This window comes from Lagopus muta, chromosome 11, assembly GCF_023343835.1.
Source record: "Lagopus muta isolate bLagMut1 chromosome 11, bLagMut1 primary, whole genome shotgun sequence".
Lineage (NCBI taxonomy): Eukaryota > Metazoa > Chordata > Aves > Galliformes > Phasianidae > Lagopus > Lagopus muta.
The window spans coordinates 10,367,007-10,379,686 of NC_064443.1; the positions used below are offsets into that span (position 1 = coordinate 10,367,007).

The 12,680-nt window shown below is 42.8% G+C and overlaps 1 protein-coding gene across 2 annotated transcripts in view; it reads left to right on the plus strand.

Moving 5' to 3' along the window:
• The first annotated feature begins 1,633 nt into the window (after positions 1-1,633).
• Positions 1,634-12,680, plus strand: part of CHST13 (carbohydrate sulfotransferase 13) — a 53,139-nt gene continuing 42,092 nt past the window's right edge. The window contains exons 1-3 of one of the 2 annotated variants that reach the window (XM_048957123.1): positions 2,223-2,269; positions 5,279-5,376; positions 6,410-6,510. The gene's annotated coding sequence lies outside the window, so the exon portion shown is untranslated. Of the gene's footprint in view, positions 5,377-6,409; positions 6,511-12,680 lie in introns of both variants that reach the window. The other variant, XM_048957122.1, reaches the window with a different exon arrangement.

Here is a 12,680-nt window from a genome sequence, read left to right on the forward strand (position 1 = left end):
TGATCTCTATAGCTTATCTGTGCAGTAAAGCTCCATGTTTCTAACTAGCATGTACAGATATATCTTGAATATTGGCAACAGCTAGAAAGATGAATGTATGGAAACCTCCCCATTATTATCTGGTGGATTGTTCCTTTTCTTAGCTATTTTGTTCTGCTTCCTTCATCTCCAAAAAATACTGCACCGTGCTGTCAGCGAGCAGCTCTCAGGCAGAATGCATTCATTGTAGAAAAAATGGAATAATCTGAATAGCAATGAGATTCCTGTCTAGATTTTTAGCTCTCCTAACGCTGGCCTGTAGGAACACCTTTTGACAGTGATATAGTGGACCCATGAATTGGGATAACTGCCCAACTTAAATTTACATACATGGGGATTATTCCGTGCAAAAGGCAAAAAACAAACTTTGGCCATTTGGATCCAAACGTGAGTTTCAAAAAAATCCCTTTAATTCTAATATCTACTTAAATGTTTTCTTGGGTTTGTGTTTTATTTCAGAAATATCTTCGTCTTGACTTTTTATTATTCCTTATAGCAGTTCATATATAAATGCACAGGGATGCTCTTTGTGGAGGGCCTGGAACGAACCAAGCTCTTTTCATTTTTGCCCTGAAGAAGCTGCTAAAAAGAGGAAATAGAATCTCAAAGGTTGGAAAAGACCACCTTAAAATCACCCAATTCAACCATCAACCCATCTCCTCCATGCTCTCTGACGGTATGCCTGAGTGCCACAAAGCAGAAGCAGAACTTGGGAGAAAACTGAAGCAGGAATTGGGAAGGGATTCTCAGTTTGGAATGCTGGTTTCGAACTCTGTCAGCATATTCACTGAAGGTGAGGGAGGTTTTAGCCTTCATAATGTCTTCTTTTACCATGTTCATAAAATATTACTCTACTGCATTCATTCATCTTTGAAAACCCATCTTAAAATACCAAATGGAAAAAAAGCTGGTATCGATGGAGTTACTTACATTGATTTCCAGCTGGAAGGTTTATCTGAACAGAGATTTAATGTCTGAACAGCCATGATGAGGTCCATACAGCCTCTTACAACATCCAACATTGGGGAAATTAAAAGAACAGAGAATGCAAACCGTGGCAGTTCTCTTGTACACCTTCATAGCATTGTCTGCATTGTAGCATCACTGCTACTTGGGTTTGATCTGAGATCCTGGATGGGTTTTTCCGTCCTCAGTTTGCCTAGTTGCTTTTGAACCCGTAAAAAATGTGGGTAAGCTTGTACTACTGCAAAAAGCAAGGGACTGAATCCCGGATGAGCTGCTGCGTTTGAAAATGGGAGAATCAGTTCAGATTGAAGAGGAATGGATCCCTGCAGCTAATCCTGCCACCAAGTGCTAACTGTACCGAAGAGCAGTGCTTTGCTGCAGATGTCTGCAGCGATGTAGCAGGAGAAAGGAATCTCGTGTGAACTCCAGTGACAGGGTGTAAGTTTTGTGAGGACAGCTGTCATCCTGGCCAGACAACGGTGAGTTTCACATCCTGCTGTACTGATGTTGCTTCCAGAGCAGAGCTGGCTGCCCACTGAAGAAAAACAAACTCAGCTGGAAAAGCAAATGATGCTTTTCTTTGGGGAAGTTCTCTTCTCATTTTTGTGTTTGCCATAGGCCTTGTTTGTTTTTTTGTTGGTTTTTTTTTCTTTTTTAAATGAAAACCCATTTTTGAAGTTTTCCATTGCAACTTAAAATTTTGATGATCACAGTGAAGAAAAATTTTAATGAAAGAAACAAAAAAGCCTTTTGATCAACTGCACTTAAGAGGTTTTGCTTTTTTTTTTTTTCACAGATCTTTTAATTCAGCTTCTAATCTTTTTTTTCTAAGGATTATGGAAGGAAATTCTTGCGCATTTTCATAGGACCAGATCCCAATAACTAAGATGCAGCAAAATAAAAGATTCAGAATCCTTTTTTTGCTGGGGATGAAAGTAGCACACAAGATGAAATATGCATGTTTCTGGGAGAGCAGACTGCTTGTAAACTTTGCATTTTTACTATCTTTTTTTTTGCCCATTCTGATATAAAAAGAAGTAACACAGCCTTATATTCCTCAGACTGCTCGGTAGAGTTGATGTTCTCTCTTGTGTACCATTTATGTCTCACTTTAACACATCATATTTGAATTTCACTCACTGACAGAAAAATATTTCTTTTCGCTGAGCCTTTCACTTCCATGAACTGTTTTTTTTCAGTATGTGTGCCATACAGGTGATGTGTGACCTGGAGCCTGCAGCCTAAAAGAAGCTCTTGCTAAGTGGTATGTGCATCTATTGGTAGGGGAAATGCTTTCTTCCTTAGTCCCTCTCTGCTGTTCTCTGATATTTTGCTATTCCTCTTTTTAAGGAGCCCTATAAAGGGTTTAGCTTCTTTATGGGAGAAACAGCAGCTTTCCAAATGGAGGAAGCTAGGTTGGGTTGAATGGTTGTTTCTTTCCCTTCTGAAAATAATACTGATGAACATGAAGCAGTTGGGAGCGCCCTCAGGAAATTCCCCTTTTTGAAATGATGGAGAAAACGAGAACTTCATAGCTCCTATGGAACTGAAAAGCTGATAGACAGCCATTGCTCCCTGGCACCTCAGAGGCCGTGCTGAACATGGTGGGCTCCCTGCTTTGTGTGGAATTCTTTGGGAGCAGGAGATATAAGGTTGGATGCTACCTGGTGGGTTATGTCTGCAGTTTTGCTGTGCTTTGTTTTAGGTGGCTGTTACATAAAGTAAAACAGAAGGATGTGATCTAGCACAGGAAAAGTACCCAACAGAAAGCCCAAAAAAATCCAATAAAATTGCTATTTATTTTACTTCTTCTCCCCCTTTTTCTCTCTAGGGGAACTAAGCTGGATAAGGAGGAAACGTTTTTGTGTAGAGACAGCAGGAAATGGGGAGGGTTGGGTTTCGAAGGCATTCGGATTTCTTTATAAACATCCTTCTTATAGGAATATTAATTTTTAAACATCCTGAAATCCCATCCTTCCGCTACCCAGCCTGGTGATGCCGTCAGAAGCATTCCCCTTCACATTCCAAGGCTCTGCTCACAGCAGGGAAGAGGAGAACCAGCTCAGGGATCCTGCATCCAAAGGAAAGATTGTGTCAGGCGATTTGAATAACCTCTGGGGCCAAGGATTGCAGGTGACAGGGATGTGGGAACTCCTAACCTTGGAATCTCCCTCTGTTCTCCCTTACGTAGGGAGACTCAGCCTGAGGAACAGGTTTGCGTGAAACCATTTTGCATTGCTGTACAAAGTGCAGCAGGGTGTCACGCGTGTCTTCCTCCAGGGCTGCACCCACCAGGTCAGGAAGCAGAGCTGCTGATGAATCATGTTAGTGCCGACAGCCTCCTGCTCGGGGCTTGTTATCCGAGCTCCAACTGACGGCAGCGGGGCAGCTGGGATCGGCCATCGTGCTTTCTTTCCTCTGCTCCTGGTGACATCTACCGGCAGAACAGCCTCACATCGGGCATTTGCCGCTGCAAAAGGCAGCTTCGATATACATCACGTTTAATCTATACGCCTAAATGCGATGTAGAATTTATGACTGTAAACGCTCCCATATTTGTTTGGGTTATTCTGTGAGCACAGGGAGGCAGATTTGTAGCAGGAAGGCAGAGTTCTTGACAATTCTGAAACGAGAGCGGAATAAATCACTGCAGCAGGTTTTATAGGCAGCACTTCAGCAGAGCTGGGAGTAAATAGGGTAATGCTATCACTGCCTAGAAAGCATTTTCTGTGGCTTAGTTTAGCTTGCCGGTTCTGCTTTTGCTACATAAAGGCTCTTGTGGCAGAAGTGTCATGCTGTCAGAGGATGCTGCAAGCCGGGCTCAGAAAGGGAATCTGGAAAAGGACTTTGGATGCTTTCTGGCTTTGCTATGGCAGACTGTTGGTTTAGGAAACAGGAATGCTTTCCCTTCTGCTCATGGCTTGCTTTATGCCCTTTCTTTTTATGATCCTGACACTGAAAATCAGTCCTCTGAAAGAATGGCCTTGAGAAGACCCCAGGCAAACTACCCGATGTTGTAAGTGAAGAAAAAGCAAATGCTGACATTTTCTAGCCCTTTAGTGGGTAGAAAGTTCTATTTGAGTAAAGCACAAACTTAAAAAATAATAAATCTATTTAAGGATGAGATTCCCATTTGCATCTACTGTCCACACTATTAGTGATGAAACATTTACATTGGTCTATGATTTCAGAGTCAAAGTCCATTTTAACTTTAATAATTTAGCTTTAGAAGCTTAAATTCTCTTCTCTAAGCTTTGCCCAGAGTTGTCCTCTGCCTGTCCATCTCCCATGTTTTCCATGTAACCTTGCACAAGGAGCCATGGCTCTGTTTGCAAGATTTTTGAAGCCTGCTGGAAGGGGAAGCGTTTTCCTGCTGTATGAAAGTGTTTAACTGAAGACGGAGCATGAATCTTGTCCCAGTTCTCTGTGCCTTGCTCCTGTGAGACCTGAACTCCCTGGGGATACTCATTCACAGAGAAGGAAGAGCGAAGCTATATTCAAAATGCTTTCTAAATCTGGTGCCCTGAGAGCTGAACTCAAGCTTGCTCAGTTCTGAGCGCTCACATCAATATGCACACAATTAAGCACAAGAGACCGGTCGTGTAATAAGTTCTTATTGATCCTGCCCTGGCAGAGCTGGAAAAAGAACAAAACAGGCTTCTGCTACAGGTGTTCAGTGGGGAAAACCAGATATGTTCCATCAGTGCAAGGACTTGCACAGGCAGGGCAATCCCAGTGGTCTGTGCTTTTAATATGCTCCTACAGGAGACCTAAAGATGGCACCTGAGGTATAGCACTGCTAAGGATGGCAGAGGGACACAAAGAAAGTTCAGCTCTCTGTATTCAGAGGTGAAGTGGAAAAGGTCAAGCACGATGGTGTCCCATGAACATTCAGACACTGAAAACATTGGAATATTGCTGGACACACATAGTGACATGAGCAAGAAACAATCCTGTGGTAAAGAGATGGGATCATATAAGAATCCCTGAGTCAGAGAAAGCAAATCAAGATTGCAAGAGAAGGTTTGACTTTGGACTATTTTCTTATCTATGCATGTTTGGCTTTGCAACCCAAGACAGATTTTTGAAGACACTGCAGGGTAAGTAGACCCTTTAGATTCTGTTTGTTCACATAAGAATAATAGTAATTTAAATATGATCCTATAAAACTGTACTTTAGAGATATGTCTCTTTCTATTGAGCAGGATATTGCAACAGTCCCTGTTAGATCACTTTACAATATCAGCTTAAACTTGTCTTCTTTTAATTACAGCTTAGAAGATTATATCCACTAAGTGTATTTAATCAGGAAGTACTGATCCCAGAAAGACAAAGGTGCCCAAACAAGGAAGAGCTCCCACTGTGATGCAGGTACTTTGCTGTAAGTGGAGGTGCTTCTCCATGAAAGTGTTCTCCATTTGCCACTACTGCTCTTGTGCAAGAAGTGAAAAAGCCCCTGCTGCTCTGAGACTGCAGCTGGGCAGGGGAGGAAGGATGCTGTGAAGGAAAAGTTGTGAGTGATGATTGAGTGGAGAAACTCACCTCGAGCTGCATTACTAGGGTGTGTCTGTTGGAATATAGCCACACTGGAAAGGAACTTGAAAGCTTCAATGTTTTGCCTATTAGAATAATGTTTGTACACTGTATATTTGTTTTGGTATCTCAAAAGCAAGCCCTACAGATTTCCTGAAATTGTCTGTACCAGTAGAGTACAGAAAAGGAGAGACCCCTGAGACAAGCTGTGATAAGCAGGAGTTTCCTGTGATCCCCATGCACTGCTCCATTCTCAGATAGGTATTTCCCACAGTTACCTACTAACAGGGAAGTACTTGTGTTGCTGTGCTGAGACACCAATGACCCCCAGCAGGGTGAGTTATGCTGTACCCTCACACAGTTGGTTCTTTGGAATATGTTTATATTTCTGTATTTACAAACTTGGACCATGGGGTGGTTATGATATCAAGAACATCTTGTGAGCACGTTTAGCTATCCCTGCACGTGAGGAATTTCTGTCTGTAAACTTGACTATTTCTGTCAAGCTTACACCAAAAATTGTAGGTTCTTCTGTTCATTTTCTCAGTGCAATTTGTAAGAAATTTAATAAATCATCTCTTGATAGACACTTTAAAGGTGGACAAGAGAACTTTTGTAGTTAGCTGTGCTTAAGTGCCTGCCTACAGCCACTGTTCTGTTCTCAAATGCAGGGGAGGTGTAGGTCTGGAACATGGGCTGACTGATGTTGGGTGATGGCCAAATCTCAGTGCTCACCTATGCTTTGGTTAACCCATGTCCTTGTTGCCTTTCCTTGTCACAAATATTTCACTTGCAATTCCCTCCTTTTGTTTCTATGGGTCATTTCTTGCTTTTTCTGCTATTGAACATTTCTCTTGTTGTCCTCCTGCAGCCATGAATAATCCAGTGACCTTCGTGTGGTGATGCAACACTTTCCCAGTGTAACTTCACTATGAAAGGATAAAGCACCCAAACTCAAAGACCAGTATTTTGGTAAGCTGCAACAATTTGGACATTACATACCTGAGGGTACCATGATGTTTTTCATGCAGTGCTGCTCAGCAGCCGGAAGGTGGGGCACAGGCTTTGCTGTTTTATGTTGGTACACTAATGGCTGCACACCACTAATTGTGAGACTTACTAACTTTGGTAGGGATAAAGCAGCAGCTGGTTGCATATTACAGTTTAAATAGTAGAATGTGAGAAAAAAAACTGAGTATTTTTGAAGCTCACTTTCAAAACTGAAACTAGCCAGGAGCTAGCAAAGGCTGAACACCAGGTGTGGTATAGGAAAGAATCAGGAGAGCATAGAAGAGCAGGAACTGAACAGGAGTCAATGTCGTGCAATGGTCATCTGCCTCTATTCCTGAAATTTTGGGCAGTAATTAAATGAGCAACACTGAGCTGTACAGATTTCAGCATAAAATTGATGTATTTTCTGTACTAATAGCAAAGACCAGGCAAAATCAAATGAAAAACAAAACAAAATACCTGGATTTGAATATAAAGCAAACTTACCATTTGGTTGCAGTCATATAAATTAGGACTAAAACCATGGAAGTCCTCCAAAGATTTACTGTCAGTTTCAAGGTTCCCTGGGGGGCTTCAGTTCAAGGGTGACAAACAGAAAATGGTGATTTGTCATGACATGGTTACAACCATTGGCTTTGGTACCCACAAAGAATTTGTCCATCCTCGAAGCCAGCGCCTGGCTTCAGTGCCATCAGAGCACACCTCTGTTTAGGAGTATGTAGTAAAAGAGGCATTCAGATTTCATGGAAAATTCCATAATTACCCATAAATATTCACTCCAAGGGAGCATTGCTGTTGATTTATCAAGTATGCCACTATGTTAGCATATTCATCCACTCAAATTTAACTGCAATTGTCCACTGTGTAGTTTATAAAGTTGCATCCTCTGGATGTACTCCCTCCCATACTCTGTGAGTCAAGCTTGGTGTCCATATACTTTGTTGGCATCGTGTCCTGAATAGCAATGAACTTGGATCTGGGAGCTCAGTCTGTGGGAAGAGTAAGTAACAGCACTCCTCTAAGTCAGGTGAGGTCCTTCCTTCTCTGCTCACTGTTAATTATAATTGCTACCATCTTCTTTCCTTTTGTCAGGGCTGCAAATCCAGTTGGGAATCTGGTGAGCTGATCTCTGACAATATCAAATGTTCTAAGAACTCTTAATCGAAGGCAGCCCATGAAAGCACCCTGGGGAGCGCTTTATTCTCTGTGTTTAAAAGGACATGAAAGTACAATAGTTCTCTTTATCCTGGTACAAAGCAGCCAATTGATCTTGTCAGTTTAATAAATAATACAATTGCTTCCATCAGACACTGTTAATAGACTCCTGTCTGGACTAATGTTGTACAGAGTGGTACAAGCACAGAAACGCTATCTGCTGCGTCTGCCCTGGATTAACCACCTCCTCCTTTATCACCTAAAGGCAAAGCTTCCAGCACAGTCCCTGAAGGGCATCAGGTCCCCTGATCTTCATCTCTTTCTTCATCTTTCTTCATTTTAATGTGTGCTCTTGGAAGAGACAAGCTAATTTCCTGATGCGTCTGTTGTCTGGCTGCTTCCTAGCATTTGTACAGATTCAAAGAAGCTTGGGAATGTGAAATAGGCTGCAGGTTTGCTCTTTCTTTTTTCTTTTTTTTTCTTTTCCCCTCTGTAAGTCATTCACTAAGTAGTCTCAAGATGCAAAGTAAGGCTCATGCCCTCCAAACACAGTAAAGGTGCAGGAAGCTCAGATGCAGCTCCTGGAGTGTTACGAATACAAGTGCCAGATATCAGTAAGTAGGGGCCCATAGCTCAGGGTATGGGCTGTTTCTGGTTCAGAGTCAATGTAACCAGATTATGCCCATCTGTGGATTCTGAGTAGGTCCTGAAATTGTGCATTATCAGCATTGCTTTTGGGGGAACATCAGACGCAAAGATAGCATTCATTTGGAAAGTGCTGGTAACATAAGCAGAGGAAGATTTTAAAAATTACACTGTCCTCGTTTTGGTTTGCTTTCATTTGTCTTCTCTCTACCACGTCGTGAATTGGTTCTGTGTTCTGCAGAGGAGGTGTGTTGTACACAGGAAGAGTACGTATCTGTCACTGGGAATAAGTATCCAGGGTTTTCAGGACCAGGAAGACTCAGTGGGCATGGTGGGGATAGGTTGACCTGATGATCTTAGAGGTCTTTTCCAGCCTTGGTGATTCTCTGATGCTATTTCTACACAAGTATTGAGTATATATTGTGTATATGTATGTTTCAGTCTAGTCTTTCATGTCAGAGTTTCATAGGTTGTCTCTTCAGGTCATTAGATGTGCCCTTGAGTGAAGCTCTCCTGCTCAGCTTGGCAGAGGTGACAGGGTGGTGAGTAAAGAGTTGGCTGATCCTTGTGTTTGCAAGAAGAATACTTCTGATCTTATTGCTGGAATCAGTTATTCCACTGTTAATGAAACTGTACTTATTTGTAATTACCTGGGTGCACAATGCAATCACCAACAAGTAAAAGAGATGCTAACATTTAGGTTCAGAACGCTTTGGTTTTCTCTTCTGTGGAAGGTAGACAGTAACGGTGCCAGGAGTCAAAGGACAGATGCATAACTGATGTTGAGCTGTTCAGATATTTCAGGTTGTGGGACAATATGTGAAGGCAGCAGATTTGTATCTCAGCAGACGATCTGATTGAGCAGTGTGGCCCCACAGCATCAGAAGTCAGAAGACCTGGGACTCTTCTCAGTCCAAGCAGAAAGCAATTTCTGAGAACTTAAAGCACCTCCCCTCACAGCCTTTTATCCTAGATCCCTGTGTGCTCAGGTCTGTGTTTGCAGGAACACTGCTTTTGAATCATTGCTGCGTCCCTCACAGAGATAATACTCTGCTGCCCTCCTGCTTAAAGAACTCAAATGCTTTTTATTGTGAATTCAAAAACTAATTGAAATTCAGATTCCTTAAGTAGCTTTTGTTATTACTTCAGAAAGAAAAATCAGTCCTTTAAATAATAAAATGTTCACGCTAAAAATCAGTTTGCTTTACTCCCACACCCATTTTGAATTGAGGCTGCTGTGTTTGAAGGGTAAGATCCAATAGTGCCTGTAAAGCCACAATTGGTGTTTGAAAGGCAACTCTGCTGCTCTTTGAGTGCTATTAATGCTTTCAGCTGTGGCATGAAAGACCTAGAACTCTGATCTCAGGTTTTGGCAAGTCAAGTCATTCAATTCAATTTCAGAATTGTACAGCTGTGAAGCTTTACAAGTTTTGATGTTTAAAAAGGCAGGGATTATTTCTGTTCCCTGTGATTTGTGAGCAACTGCTGCTTCTGTTAGCAAACCCAGGAAGAAACCTGTCTGTCTGATGTGCGCAGACTGTTACTGATACCTGAGCAGCTATTACACATCTGGCTGATAGCTGTGAGATCAAAGCACTCTCTGATGCTTTGCTGCCCTTTGAGCACCTTTTAATTGGCCCTGAACCCACGATTTAGGATCAGGAACTGAGCTTTGCCTCCTTGGGTCGCTGGGTGAAGCCAGTTTCAGTCTGTAGGAGGCTGATTGGTGCTCTCAGCCTTCTTTCTAGTGGGGAGGGGATGGTGTTGTTGCTGCCACCTCTCCTGTCCTGGTCTTGGTATAGGCAGGGAGCTTGCAGACTTTGGTCTTTCCCAGGGAAGTTCTGCAGGCTTGACTGAAGCACATTAGTGTGGACCTTTTGCTGGGGATACTGCAGCTGTCCTCTACAGGGAAGGTTTTGGGAAGATCTGACCGGCTTTCTCGATCCTAAAAGTCACGTCCTGAACTTTCTATTTCCAGCACTATGACACTATTTCACAAGCTCACATCTGGGGACTTCTTCCTGTGAGATCATCATTTACGTTCCTTTATTTTCATTAGAAATCAGAGGCATTATAGTTTAGAATCATAGCCATTAAGATTGGAAAGACTGCTAAGATCATCTAGTCCACCCATCAGCCTGTCACCATCGTTTAGCTGTTGGCCAAAACCAGTGGAGAATGGGAGAGCTGCAATGTGAGTGCAGGCTCTGCTCTGCAATCAAAGTGGGCTCTCTGGGACACTGTGCTCCTCTGATAAACAAGTCCGACTTACAAGCATGTCCAGGTTGCATTGCTGTGCAGCATGCATCTCATTGCATAGGGCAGACTTTGCTTGTGGGGTAGGGCAGAGCATTGGCTCTGGTTGTTTCCACTTTCCAGTAGAGGACACTGCCAGCACTCTGCCCTCAATGGCTGTGTGCAGGGAGATGAGACATGGACAGGTGCCCTGCAGAAGGCAGGAAGCAAAGTCATCCTGCAGGATGGCACTCTGAGCAGAGGCTCGATTCACGCTATGCTGCTCACCTGCTGTTTGCAGCCAAGTCTAAAGGCACACAGATAGCAGTGCCTTGCAAGATTAAACTCTTTGATTCCAATCTCTTTAGCTAGAAAGCATGTTGTTTTATCTAATGCTTGTCTCTGTCTGTTTTAGGCTGCGGTGCCTGCTGTGAAAAGGTATGCATAATGAAATGATTAAATCATGCATTTTCAAATAATCAAAGTCACGCTGTTTCAGCTATGCAGCAATCCTGTTCCTCTTAGGAGACATCCAGCCAGATTCAGAAGTTCTTTTGGATTTTATATTTCTTAGAAGGACTCTGAATAAAAAAGATAATGTGGCTGAGGCCAGTTCTGCTCTCCTGTCTGCCCAGGGCCAGATTTGATCACATTCATATTCTTCTTGTGTCGCCACACACAGAAAATAACTTTGCGGTCTGATTTTATGCTCTAAAGAAAATCACTCACACTGTGACAGCACTTCAAAATATTTCAATCCTTATTCTGTGTACGCTGCTGGCTATTGCTGCAGTGCAGAAAAAACACTTCACTGAATCAGTGGTTATGGGAAGGGATAAAGTTTCCAAATCACTCTTTTCTGTCTTGATTTTTTCACTAATCCCTTGTTCCTGCTGCATCTCTGGCTTGGAGACTCTCTCTGTAATGCTGCACTACTTCAAGTTTTAGCATTCTTGATCTTCTTAGCTGCTCAAAACCACTTAAAACTTGTGCATTATAAGGTCAGGTGATGCTACATGGGCTGCTACATATGGGAGCTGCTGGTGGGAAGCAGCTCATCTCCTGTCTCTCAAAGAGGCATGGAAATTTCCTTTCTCCTTGAGGTGGCTTGTGGCACTTGAGGCACTGACTCCATGGCTATTGCAGTATGAAGACCCTTTATTGTACATGCTCACAACCTTTTATATCCCTATAATAACCCCTTGGTCATGTGTACTAGCCAGGCACCTTGTGCATGTTTACATCTGGCGCAAGCAGCTGCCAAGCTTGTTTACTCATTTGCAAGGTCTTTTGCTCATAATGTCTTTGTTTTCTTTGTCCCACATCCTTTACCACCAAAGCCTGAATCCATCTTTATCCCCCAAGAAACTCATTCTTCTGAAAATGATCATCAAGGGAAAATCAAGAAATGCCCAGCATCAGACAGTCCAGCAAGGTTTGCGTCTCACATTCCACTGAGACCACTGCCACGGTTACCTCCACAGAAGTCTCATGTTTTAGGTAATGGAGTCATTTCTGTGCAATTAAGTGGTGCAGAAGAGGAATCACCACAACAGAATGAAGCCAGAGGCTCTAGTTTTTCAAAGAGAGAAAGAAATGCTGCAACCAACCAGTGATGGCCTTCCTCCCACACCTCAAGTACATGATCTGCAGCTAGAATATGGTCATGGTCCTCGTGGTGGTGGCTGCTTGGGTACAAATAAGGGATATGCGATATGTTTAGAAGATGGTGGTGATGATGCAGATGATGATGCTAAACATGCCACTGTGAAACCTAAAGTGCTGCTTCCTTTATCACCCAAGCCTGAATCCATCTTTATCTCCCAAGATTGCAGAAAGGAAGCAAAAATCAGGGCTGCTGAAAGGAAGCAGGATCAGGCTGCATAGTGACAATCACTTCTGCAGGATGAAGGTGAGCAACGGGGAACTATGGGAGGAAGCATGATAAAGGAACAGAAGGCAGTTTGCAGAATAATGGAAATGATTTAGCAGAAGCACCATGCTAAAGAGGAAAGCTTTGATTTAAGGCGACTTCTGGTGTGGGTCTGTCCTGATGTAGAAGGAGTACATGGGGCTATGATCTGTGACACAGAAAC